Source organism: Cherax quadricarinatus, chromosome 42 (assembly GCF_038502225.1).
Source record: "Cherax quadricarinatus isolate ZL_2023a chromosome 42, ASM3850222v1, whole genome shotgun sequence".
Taxonomy (NCBI): domain Eukaryota; kingdom Metazoa; phylum Arthropoda; class Malacostraca; order Decapoda; family Parastacidae; genus Cherax; species Cherax quadricarinatus.
This window is the reverse complement of record NC_091333.1, coordinates 31,968,220-31,982,101: the sequence shown is the minus strand read 5'-3', so window position 1 is coordinate 31,982,101 and position 13,882 is coordinate 31,968,220. Positions and strand designations below refer to the sequence as shown.

At 38.0% G+C, this 13,882-nt stretch overlaps 1 protein-coding gene across 1 annotated transcript in view; it reads right to left on the bottom strand.

The window, feature by feature from the left end:
* Positions 1-13,882, bottom strand: part of LOC128695544 (sodium-coupled monocarboxylate transporter 1) — a 330,002-nt gene that overhangs the window by 215,078 nt on the left and 101,042 nt on the right. The gene's annotated exons all lie outside the window — the stretch shown is intronic.

Sequence of the window (13,882 nt, the reverse complement as noted above, 5' to 3'; positions counted from 1 at the left end):
AGCAGTTTCACCAGTCTCTCAAAACTATGCTGCGTTCTTATTGTGCCCAGTACCAGAAGGACTGGGATGAGGTTATCCCCCTCCTTTTATTTTCCGTGCGGGACAGCACTCAGGACTCATTACGCTATTGTCCCTTCGAACTGATCTATGGTCACCAGGTACGGGGACCACTGAAGTTTTTGAAGGATTACTGGCTTGGTGAGGATTGTGAGGCTGTCCCCTCGGAGGATTTTCTCGCCTTCAGAGACCGTTTGGCTCACATGAAGTGTCTGGCGCCTGAGAACCTGCACATCAGCCAAACCAAGATGAAGAAGCAATTTGACCGCAAGGCCGTGCCTCGTACCTTTGAAGTGAGAGAGGAGGTACTAGCATTGCAGCCGGTGCCTGGTAATGCCTTAAAAGCAAAGTTCAGTAGGCCATACAAGGTGGTAGAAAAGGTCACAGATCAAAATTACAGAATTCACTCATCTGGGCGGCGGAAGTCTGAACGGGTGGTACACATAAACAGGCTGAAAAAGGTACCACCAAAGAGGTGTGGCATGTGTAAATATGATAGGTGACCCAGGGGTGAACACTGATGTGCAGGGAGCCACAGATGTACACCTTAGTAATAGGGCATTGTTAAAAGACTCTTCACAATGTATGTTAGGTCTTAGTAAGGAAAGGGTTGCTGAGATGGTTCAGCTTCTCTGGAATTTTGAGGATTTGTTTGGGGATATCACTCGTGTAAGCAAGCTAAAGCCCCATGATATCGATGTAAGGGAAGCTTAACCAATTCGTCAGGTCCCTTATTAAAAGAATGAACCCACAAAAGAGAAGAGAAAAAATATGGAGAAGGTGAAATTTCTACTTGACAATGATTTAATAATACCATGCGAGTGTGAGTGGGCATCCCCCTGTCTGATGGTTCCCAAACCAGTTGGCACCATGAGGATGTGCACTCACTACCGTAAGGTTAATTTAATAACTAAGGCCGATTGTTTTCCTCTTCCTACAATGAATGATGCCATTGCTGCAGTGGGTGGAAGCTAAATATGTAAGTAAGTTAGACCTGTTGAAGTGTTATTACCAGATACCTTTAAAACCACATGCCAGTGACATCTCTGCTTTTGTAACACCAGATGGGCTTTTTCAGTACAAGGTTCTCCCCTTTGGACTTTATAACACACCCTCCTGTTTTCAATGCAGAATGCAGGAAGTTATACATGGTCTTAAGGGCGTGAGGTGTTATATTGATGACCTGGTTATTTTTAGCGACTGTTGGACAGAGCATGTGAGGCAGCTTAGAGAGCTTTTCTCTAGGCTCGCTGGTGCTCAGTTCACAGTTAATTTGGCAAAGAGTGTTTTCGGACAAGCCCAGGTAACTTTTCTAGGACATGTTATTGGCCAGGGGAAGGTGGTCCCAGTGAATGCCAAGGTGGAGGCTATAGACAATTATCTAGTACCAAAGAACCGAAAGGAGGTTATGCATTTTGTGGGCATGGTAACATTTTATAGAAAGTTCTGTCCAAATTTGTTAATGGTGATCTCTCCACTCACTGACCTGACTAGCCCCAAGTGAACATTTGTGTGGGATATGAAGTGTCAGAGGGCATTTGAACATGTAAAAGCTTTGCTTACAAGTGCTCCTGTGCTGGCTAGTCCTATTTTTCACATTGCCATTTTCTCTACAAGTAGATGCCAGTGATACTGGTGTTGGGGCTGTGTTACTGCAAGATGTAGCGGGACAATTATTGCCAGACAGCTTCTTTTCAGCAAAACTGAGGAAACACCAGCAGCACTATGCCGCCATAGAAAAAGAGGGTCTTGTTTTAGTGTTGGCAGTGCAACATTTTGAGGTGTATATATCATCATCAGTTCACCCTATAACTGTGTATAGTGACCATATTCCTTTACGTTTCCTTCACTTAATGAGGAACCACAATCAGAGACTTATGAGGTGGGCCTTGTTTCTCCAACCTCTTAATCTTGTGATTCATTATGTGAAGGGAGCGGAGAATGTGGTTGCTGATGCCTTCTCTCATGTTTAAAGTGCACGATGTAGTGTATAGTTCACTTATCTATTCTTATTTTGCAGTGATTTGCGGTAGACGAGTAGATGGAACCCTGGACCACCCAAAGGAGAAGGGCAGGTTGAGCTGGAGCTGGAGGTATCAGGATTCCTTAGTGTGTGTGTATTTAGGGGGGTAGTCACATCAAGGGCCATGCCTAGGTAAGGTATGCTACGTTTTTAGGTGTTGGCTGGAATGCCTCGCCTCTGTTTTATGTTGGTATAGGGACTGTTGGACCTAACGTTTTAGTGAATGTTGGGCTGGCGCTGATGCCCTCCACTTGTTGGGTCATGGCTCTTTATCCAAGGTATTTTGGTTCTCCAGGACTCTTCTCAATTTTTCCTTTATGGATCACCGCTGGGGTTTGGAATAACATGTAGGTGTCGGCCTGGGAGGTCCATCTTTTGGTGGTCTTCAATGATGACTCCAGAGTTTTACAGTCCCACCAACATGTTATGTGACTATCCACCCGTTGTTTTCGTGGCCTAATATTCCCCCCCCCCTCCTGTGCTCTCTTGATTCTCGCAGAGGTGTGCCATGGGGAACCAGTTTCGTTTACTGAAGATTGCTGTGAGATGGGAGTGATATTGCAATGTTGCTTTCTAAGTAGAATTTAACATGTAAAATCTGTTTTTCTTTTTTTTGGAACTCCTCCTGGAAAATGTACTTATTGTTTAAAATATTTGTTTTGGTGGCACCTACAGTTTGGTCTGCCTTGCAACATACTGAACTTTGGTGTTACTTCATAAAACGGCATTCCTCAGGGGCACTTTTGTACAAAGTTAACTTGCTCGTTTATAAGTTCGCTTGATGTAATTTAGGTAAAATGCATCAACGTCAGCGCCTGGCCAGCGCTGTGTTGTGATGGTGCATTTTCCTAACACAATTGTCTAAGAGCGTGACTGTGGGCTCGTTTGGCATAGAACTTGATCACATTTATGTTCGGCGAGTTTCACATGTCAGCAGTCTAGTACCTCAGTTTGTTAATATTGCATTTTTGTAATACCAAACGACCGTGATTGTACAGTGGTCATTCCCCAGTTTTCATTTTGCCCGTTGCCTCAGACCCTCATGTGGGGTTTATTTTCTTTCTTTTTCCGTTTGCCTAGCGGTGTCCGTGTGGATCCCGCTAGCAGAGTGAGACCTATGGTCTGGGGGTGGGGGTGTTATGCAGGGTTCAGCATGACATTGTAATGTACTTATGGAAGAGAAGTGTGCCATAATAGTATGAATGTTATAATTGTAAAGAATAATTTTATAATTCATGTGATTTGGAGGTACTGTAAAGTACTCTAACTGTAATTATAAAGAAATCCTGCTAGGTATTTAATTTCCAACTGTGTTTTGGTATGCGGGGTAAGCGTGTCTGGGAGGAGTCATGTGGAGTCAGCATGTTGTGGAGGCTAGCGTCGGAGTTGCTGTGTCTTTAAGCAAAGTTTATAGTTGTGTACTCCTTTTGTTTAGCTAACTCAAGCCATAGGCTCTTCTATGGCTTACCTATATGCTCACCTAGGCTCTGACATGGTCAGGGTGCTGTGGGATGAGTGAGGAAATGAGAAATGGGGTTGGAATTGGAGTAGAGTCGGCCTGGCGCTGACTAGGCCGAGTGTTATGGTTACTGGACTGCCAACTGCCTGATTCTTTTGCATTTAGGATAGGAGATACATGAGAGTATTTTCTAGAGTGTGTATATAGTGTTATGCTGAATAAATAGATACATTTTCCTAACTAGGATTTTTGCCTAACCCACAGTTAACCAATCCATTGAAGTAACAAATACTGGTTTAGCGCTTTCTGTTTTGACTGGGATAGCCCTGGGTGGCCTGTTTATGCCTGAGATGTGTGTAGCTTTTACCTTTGCCCTTAGACAAGGCTCTAGCCCCCAGCTATCCCACATTTCTGTGTAACACCGCCCCGATGGGATCAGCATCTACACTTGGAAGAATTGCAAGCTTAACATGGGACTAAATCTGTGTGTCCACACTGGCTGACACCTATATCCATCACAGTGTCGGGTAACAGGGAGCTGCTGATCACAGGGAGGAGTACAAAATCAGCAAGTACAGGGACATAAGCCAACAGTATCAATTTGTCCCATTGGGATCATGGGGGGAAAAATGCCACACGTTTCCTTAAAGAACTGGGTTCCAGACTCATCAACACCACCAGCCACCCAAGAGCAGCCACTTTCATATTCCAGTGTCTCAATGTGGTCATCCAGAGGGGAAATACGTGCTACATACTGGGCTCGCGTCCGGCTTTGGAGGAGCTGGAGGAGATTCATAACCTTTGAAATATTGTAACGATGTATTCATGTTTGTGTTTTCTATCAATGCATATTGTCTATTAATAAAGTTAGCATATAGCATAAAAATAGAGGAGGTGGTAGAAAAAAATATTCTAACAGCTCCGGGGAGAACCTTGAGTTTTCCCTGATGTACGTTTATTGTCTTCTCTGAGGATGAGGGTCCCCAGTAAAGTTCTAGAGGATGTGTTAACATGTGTAGTGCTTGTGTGTCAGGTACCAGAAGGCAGAAGAATGAAACTAGTTTCTGTAGATAATGAAGGAAACTAATGTACTCTCGTTAGGAGTGGCATGTCCATATATATATATGTCGTGCTGAATAAGTAAAACTTGAAATTTTGGTTTAAATAGCAACTATCTTCTTGCCGGATAAAGCAAGCAAAAATTTGTGAATGCAATAATTTCGCAAAAATCATTCTGAACCTAATGAAAAAAAAAATATTCTTTACTGTGTCTGTAATTATTAAATTATTCAAAATTTATCTAAAATATATTTAGTTAAATTAGGCTAAATTAATTTCCGATTGTTATAAAAAGTTAGGTAAGTTTTCTATGGATCTTTTAGTACAAAATTATTTAATTTTTGCAACAATGTATATATATATATATATATATATATATATATATATATATATATATATATATATATATATATATATATATATATATATATATATATATATATATATATATATATATATATATATATATATATATATATATATATATATATATATATATATATATATATATATATATATATATATATATATATATGTAATATATATATATATATGTATATATATATATATATATATATATATATATATATATATATATATATATATATATATATATATATATATATATATATATATGTATATATATATATATATATATATATATATATATACATGTATATATATATATATATATATATATATATATATATATATATATATATATATATATATATATATATATATATACTGACGCCTATATAAGCACCAGTCTCCTTGCCTTTGCTTCAGAATTTCTACAACCACGGTGCTCTAAACACTACCTCCAAGGCTGAGGGACTGATTACCTCACCTTTTGTATATAGTTCTTCTGTTTTCTTATTATGTATAAGAATCTGTATTGATAAAGCCACTGGATGGCGAAACGTCTACAATAAAGATAACCAGATGTTGCACAAGTGTCTTAACTTTCATAATTTGAGTTGTATACTGCATTCCTTTCATGTTTCAAGAGGGAAGATTCAATTATGTTTGTTTCCATAACAGAACTGTTTGGTACTATAATCTGGGAAGCATCCCACCCCGGTGGGTGATTACATGCACTAACCTGGTTAAAGGTAGCATTCGACTCCTGCCCTGTCCTGACGGAGTATTTATGCTAGGCAATTCTGGTTTCTAGAAATTTATCTGTTTGACCGATATACGAGAGAGGGCATTGAGAACATGGGACCTTGGTAAACCCCACCAACTTTGTTGGGGGGGGGGTTTAATCAGCCTTTGTTTCACTGTCCCCGTCCGTCTGCGATTGTTTGCATATATATATATATATATATATATATATATATATATATATATATATATATATATATATATATATATATATATATATATATATATATAAATATATATAAATAATATATATATATATAAATAATATATATATATTATTTTTTTTTTTATTATCACACCGGCCGATTCCCACCAAGGCAGGGTGGCCCGAAAAAGAAAAACTTTCACCATCATTCACTCCATCACTGTCTTGCCAGAAGGGTGCTTTACACTACAGTTTTTAAACTGCAACATTAACACCCCTCCTTCAGAGTGCAGGCACTGTACTTCCCATCTCCAGGACTCAAGTCCGGCCTGCCGGTTTCCCTGAATCCCTTCATAAATGTTACTTTGCTCACACTCCAACAGCACGTCAAGTATTAAAAACCATTTGTCTCCATTCACTCCTATCAAACACGCTCACGCATGCCTGCTGGAAGTCCAAGCCCCTCGCACACAAAACCTCCTTTACCCCCTCCCTCCAACCCTTCCTAGGCCGACCCCTACCCCGCCTTCCTTCCACTACAGACTGATACACTCTTGAAGTCACTCTATTTCGCTCCATTCTCTCTACATGTCCGAACCACCTCAACAACCCTTCCTCAGCCCTCTGGACAACAGTTTTGGTAATCCCGCACCTCCTCCTAACTTCCAAACTACGAATTCTCTGCATTATATTCACACCACACATTGCCCTCAGACATGACATCTCCACTGCCTCCAGCCTTCTCCTCGCTGCAACATTCATCACCCACGCTTCACACCCATATAAGAGCGTTGGTAAAACTATACTCTCATACATTCCCCTCTTTGCCTCCAAGGACAAAGTTCTCTGTCTCCACAGACTCCTAAGTGCACCACTCACTCTTTTTCCCTCATCAATTCTATGATTCACCTCATCTTTCATAGACCCATCCGCTGACACGTCCACTCCCAAATATCTGAATACGTTCACCTCCTCCATACTCTCTCCCTCCAATCTGATATTCAATCTTTCATCACCTAATCTTTTTGTTATCCTCATAACCTTACTCTTTCCTGTATTCACCTTTAATTTTCTTCTTTTGCACACCCTACCAAATTCATCCACCAATCTCTGCAACTTCTCTTCAGAATCTCCCAAGAGCACAGTGTCATCAGCAAAGAGCAGCTGTGACAACTCCCACTTTGTGTGTGATTCTTTATCTTTTAACTCCACGCCTCTTGCCAAGACCCTCGCATTTACTTCTCTTACAACCCCATCTATAAATATATTAAACAACCACGGTGACATCACACATCCTTGTCTAAGGCCTACTTTTACTGGGAAAAAATTTCCCTCTTTCCTACATACTCTAACTTGAGCCTCACTATCCTCGTAAAAACTCTTCACTGCTTTCAGTAACCTACCTCCTACACCATACACTTGCAACATCTGCCACATTGCCCCCCTATCCACCCTGTCATACGCCTTTTCCAAATCCATAAATGCCACAAAGACCTCTTTAGCCTTATCTAAATACTGTTCACTTATATGTTTCACTGTAAACACCTGGTCCACACACCCCCTACCTTTCCTAAAGCCTCCTTGTTCATCTGCTATCCTATTCTCCGTCTTACTATTAATTCTTTCAATTATAACTCTACCATACACTTTACCAGGTACACTCAACAGACTTATCCCCCTATAATTTTTGCACTCTCTTTTATCCCCTTTGCCTTTATACAAAGGAACTATGCATGCTCTCTGCCAATCCCTAGGTACCTTACCCTCTTCCATACATTTATTAAATAATTGCACCAACCACTCCAAAACTATATCCCCACCTGCTTTTAACATTTCTATCTTTATCCCATCAATCCCGGCTGCCTTACCCCCTTTCATTTTACCTACTGCCTCACGAACTTCCCCCACACTCACAACTGGCTCTTCCTCACTCCTACAAGATGTTATTCCTCCTTGCCCTATACACGAAATCACAGCTTCCCTATCTTCATCAACATTTAACAATTCCTCAAAATATTCCTTCCATCTTCCCAATACCTCTAACTCTCCATTTAATAACTCTCCTCTCCTATTTTTAACTGACAAATCCATTTGTTCTCTAGGCTTTCTTAACTTGTTAATCTCACTCCAAAACTTTTTCTTATTTTCAACAAAATTTGTTGATAACATCTCACCCACTCTCTCATTTGCTCTCTTTTTACATTGCTTCACCACTCTCTTAACCTCTCTCTTTTTCTCCATATACTCTTCCCTCCTTGCATCACTTCTACTTTGTAAAAACTTCTCATATTCTAACTTTTTCTCCCTTACTACTCTCTTTACATCATCATTCCACCAATCGCTCCTATATATGTATATAAATACATGTATATATATATGTATATATATATATGTATATATGTATATATATGTATGTATATGTATATATATGTATATATGTATATATATGTATATATGTATATATATGTATGTATATATGTATATATATGTATGTATATATATGTATGTATATATATGTATATATATATATATATAGTAGTAGGTTGGTAGACAGCAACCACCCAGGGAAGTACTACCGTCCTGCCAGATGACTGTGAAACAGAAACCTGTAACTGTTTTGCATGATGGTAGGATTGCTGGTTTCTTTTTCTGTCTCATAAACACGCTAAGATAACAGGGATATCTTGCTACTCCTACTTACACTTTGGTCACACTTCACAGACACACACATGCATATATATATATATACATACATCTAGGTTTTTCTCCTTTTTCTAAATAGCTCTTGTTCTTTTTTATTTCTTCTATTGTCCATGGGGAAGTGGAAAAGAATCTTTCCTCCGTAAGCCATGCGTGTCGTATGAGGCGACTAAAATGCCGGGAGCAATGGGCTAGTAACCCCTTCTCCTGTATACAATTACTAAAAAAGAGAAGAAGAAAAACTTTATAAAACTGGGTTGCTTAAATGTGCGTGGATGTAGTGCGGATGACAAGAAACAGATGATTGCTGATGTTATGAATGAAAAGAAGTTGGATGTCCTGGCCCTAAGCGAAACAAAGCTGAAGGGGGTAGGAGAGTTTCAGTGGGGGGAAATAAATGGGATTAAATCTGGAGTATCTGAGAGAGTTAGAGCAAAGGAAGGGGTAGCAGTAATGTTAAATGATCAGTTATGGAAGGAGAAAAGAGAATATGAATGTGTAAATTCAAGAATTATGTGGATTAAAGTAAAGGTTGGATGCGAGAAGTGGGTCATAATAAGCGTGTATGCACCTGGAGAAGAGAGGAATGCAGAGGAGAGAGAGAGATTTTGGGAGATGTTAAGTGAATGTATAGGAGCCTTTGAACCAAGTGAGAGAGTAATTGTGGTAGGGGACTTGAATGCTAAAGTAGGAGAAACTTTTAGAGAGGGTGTGGTAGGTAAGTTTGGGGTGCCAGGTGTAAATGATAATGGGAGCCCTTTGATTGAACTTTGTATAGAAAGGGGTTTAGTTATAGGTAATACATATTTTAAGAAAAAGAGGATAAATAAGTATACACGATATGATGTAGGGCGAAATGACAGTAGTTTGTTGGATTATGTATTGGTAGATAAAAGACTGTTGAGTAGACTTCAGGATGTACATGTTTATAGAGGGGCCACAGATATATCAGATCACTTTCTAGTTGTAGCTACACTGAGAGTAAAAGGTAGATGGGATACAAAGAGAATAGAAGCATCAGGGAAGAGAGAGGTGAAGGTTTATAAACTAAAAGAGGAGGCAGTTAGGGTAAGATATAAACAGCTATTGGAGGATAGATGGGCTAATGAGAGCATAGGCAATGGGGTCGAAGAGGTATGGGGTAGGTTTAAAAATGTAGTGTTAGAGTGTTCAGCAGAAGTTTGTGGTTACAGGAAAGTGGGTGCAGGAGGGAAGAGGAGCGATTGGTGGAATGATGATGTAAAGAGAGTAGTAAGGGAGAAAAAGTTAGCATATGAGAAGTTTTTACAAAGTAGAAGTGATGCAAGGAGGGAAGAGTATATGGAGAAAAAGAGAGAAGTTAAGAGAGTGGTGAAGCAATGTAAAAAGAGAGCAAATGAGAGAGTGGGTGAGATGTTATCAACAAATTTTGTTGAAAATAAGAAAAAGTTTTGGAGTGAGATTAACAAGTTAAGAAAGCCTAGAGAACAAATGGATTTGTCAGTTAAAAATAGGAGAGGAGAGTTATTAAATGGAGAGTTAGAGGTATTGGGAAGATGGAAGGAATATTTTGAGGAATTGTTAAATGTTGATGAAGATAGGGAAGCTGTGATTTCGTGTATAGGGCAAGGAGGAATAACATCTTGTAGGAGTGAGGAAGAGCCAGTTGTGAGTGTGGGGGAAGTTCGTGAGGCAGTAGGTAAAATGAAAGGGGGTAAGGCAGCCGGGATTGATGGGATAAAGATAGAAATGTTAAAAGCAGGTGGGGATATAGTTTTGGAGTGGTTGGTGCAATTATTTAATAAATGTATGGAAGAGGGTAAGGTACCTAGGGATTGGCAGAGAGCATGCATAGTTCCTATGTATAAAGGCAAAGGGGATAAAAGAGAGTGCAAAAATTATAGGGGGATAAGTCTGTTGAGTGTACCTGGTAAAGTGTATGGTAGAGTTATAATTGAAAGAATTAAGAGTAAGACGGAGAATAGGATAGCAGATGAACAAGGAGGCTTTAGGAAAGGTAGGGGGTGTGTGGACCAGGTGTTTACAGTGAAACATATAAGTGAACAGTATTTAGATAAGGCTAAAGAGGTCTTTGTGGCATTTATGGATTTGGAAAAGGCGTATGACAGGGTGGATAGGGGGGCAATGTGGCAGATGTTGCAAGTGTATGGTGTAGGAGGTAGGTTACTGAAAGCAGTGAAGAGTTTTTACGAGGATAGTGAGGCTCAAGTTAGAGTATGTAGAAAAGAGGGAAATTTTTTCCCAGTAAAAGTAGGCCTTAGACAAGGATGTGTGATGTCACCGTGGTTGTTTAATATATTTATAGATGGGGTTGTAAGAGAAGTAAATGCGAGGGTCTTGGCAAGAGGCGTGGAGTTAAAAGATAAAGAATCACACACAAAGTGGGAGTTGTCACAGCTGCTCTTTGCTGATGACACTGTGCTCTTGGGAGATTCTGAAGAGAAGTTGCAGAGATTGGTGGATGAATTTGGTAGGGTGTGCAAAAGAAGAAAATTAAAGGTGAATACAGGAAAGAGTAAGGTTATGAGGATAACAAAAAGATTAGGTGATGAAAGATTGAATATCAGATTGGAGGGAGAGAGTATGGAGGAGGTGAACGTATTCAGATATTTGGGAGTGGACGTGTCAGCGGATGGGTCTATGAAAGATGAGGTGAATCATAGAATTGATGAGGGAAAAAGAGTGAGTGGTGCACTTAGGAGTCTGTGGAGACAAAGAACTTTGTCTTTGGAGGCAAAGAGGGGAATGTATGAGAGTATAGTTTTACCAACGCTCTTATATGGGTGTGAAGCGTGGGTGATGAATGTTGCAGCGAGGAGAAGGCTGGAGGCAGTGGAGATGTCATGTCTGAGGGCAATGTGTGGTGTGAATATAATGCAGAGAATTCGTAGTTTGGAAGTTAGGAGGAGGTGCGGGATTACCAAAACTGTTGTCCAGAGGGCTGAGGAAGGGTTGTTGAGGTGGTTCGGACATGTAGAGAGAATGGAGCGAAACAGAATGACTTCAAGAGTGTATCAGTCTGTAGTGGAAGGAAGGCGGGGTAGGGGTCGGCCTAGGAAGGGTTGGAGGGAGGGGGTAAAGGAGGTTTTGTGTGCGAGGGGCTTGGACTTCCAGCAGGCATGCGTGAGCGTGTTTGATAGGAGTGAATGGAGACAAATGGTTTTTAATACTTGACGTGCTGTTGGAGTGTGAGCAAAGTAACATTTTTGAAGGGATTCAGGGAAACCGGCAGGCCGGACTTGAGTCCTGGAGATGGGAAGTACAGTGCCTGCACTCTGAAGGAGGGGTGTTAATGTTGCAGTTTAAAAACTGTAGTGTAAAGCACCCTTCTGGCAAGACAGTGATGGAGTGAATGATGGTGAAAGTTTTTCTTTTTCGGGCCACCCTGCCTTGGTGGGAATCGGCCGGTGTGATAATAAAAAATAAAAATAATATATATATATATATATATATATATATATATATATATATATATAATATATATATATATATATATATATATATATATGTATATATATATATATATATATATATATCCATGTCGTGCCGAATATGTAAAACTGGTCAATTAGCAAGAACTCATTTAAAATAAGGTCTTTTCTAAAATTTTCTCTTATACGTTTAAAGATATATTTTTTTCATTAATGTTAATGTAAAAATTTTTAATTTTGCACCAAAAGAATCTTAGAAAACTTACCTAACCTTATTATAACAAGAACAATTTATTTTAGCCTAACCCAACTATATATATTTTAGTTTTGTTTACAATAATTTAATACTAAACAAACACAGTGAAATATATTTTTTTCGTTAGGTTCAGAATGATTTTGGCGAAATTATTGCATACACAAATTTTCACTTGTCCTATATGGCAAGATGAGCGTTGCTATTTAAGCCAAGATCGCAAGTTCGGCCTATTCGGCACGACATTATATATATATATATATATATATATATATATATATATATATATATATATATATATATATATATATATATATATATATATATATATATATATATATATATATATATATATATATATATATATATATATATATATATATATATATATATGCAAAACAACCACTCTGAAAGAATAGAGACATTCCAAGCGCTTTCGTGACTACTCACATTATCAAGGAACTTGATAATGTGAGTAGTCACGAAAGCGCTTGGAATTTCTCTATTCTTTCAGAGTGGTTGTTTTGCATATTCTGAAATCACCTGTTTACTGTGATCTTATTGCATATATATATATATATATATATATATATATATATATATATATATATATATATATATATATATATATATATATATATATATATATATATATATATATATATATATATATATATATATATATATGTATATATATATATATATATATATATATATATATATATATATATATATATATATATATATATATATATATATATATATATATATATATATATATATATATATATATATATTTCATTAGGTTCAGAATGACTTTTGCGAAATTATTACATACATAAATTTTCGCTTGCTTTATCCAGCAAGAAGAGAGTTGCTATTCAAACCAAAATCGCAAATTTTACTTATTCAGCACGACATATATATATGGACATGCCACTCCTAACGCGATTACATTAGTTTGGTTATGTACAGGAACTAGTTACATTATTTCTACCGCCTTGATACCTGACTCACAAGCACTACATATATTAACACATCCTTGATAATACCTTGTTCTGAAGCTAATAACATTCTACGACCAGTGTTTGTACCTGAAGAATGTGTTTATTATGTATCTGTCCTCGTATTGTACATGTATCTGTCCTCGTATTGTACATGTATCTGTCCTCGTATTGTACATGTATCTGTCCTCGTATTGTACATGTATCTCTCCTCGTATTGTACATGTATCTCTCCTCGTATTGTACATGTATCTGTCCTCGTATTGTACATGTATCTGTCCTCGTATTGTACATGTATCTCTCCTCGTATTGTACATGAAGATTAAACTAGAGAGATCAGTCACAATAATCAACGTAAGACATAACACAAATATTGCTCTGCTGGATTTCCTACAGAAAATACTGTGGAATGTTTTTTTTTTTATCCCCAAGTATAAGTTTATTTGTTATAAAATTGCCTTCATTTATTCAGAAGATACGAGATGAAATAAATTTTCCCTGTTAACTGCTTTGATAATATAACTGAAAAGTTTATTCCTATAACTGAATAGTTTCAATATACTGAAAAACTTGCTCATTGCTTG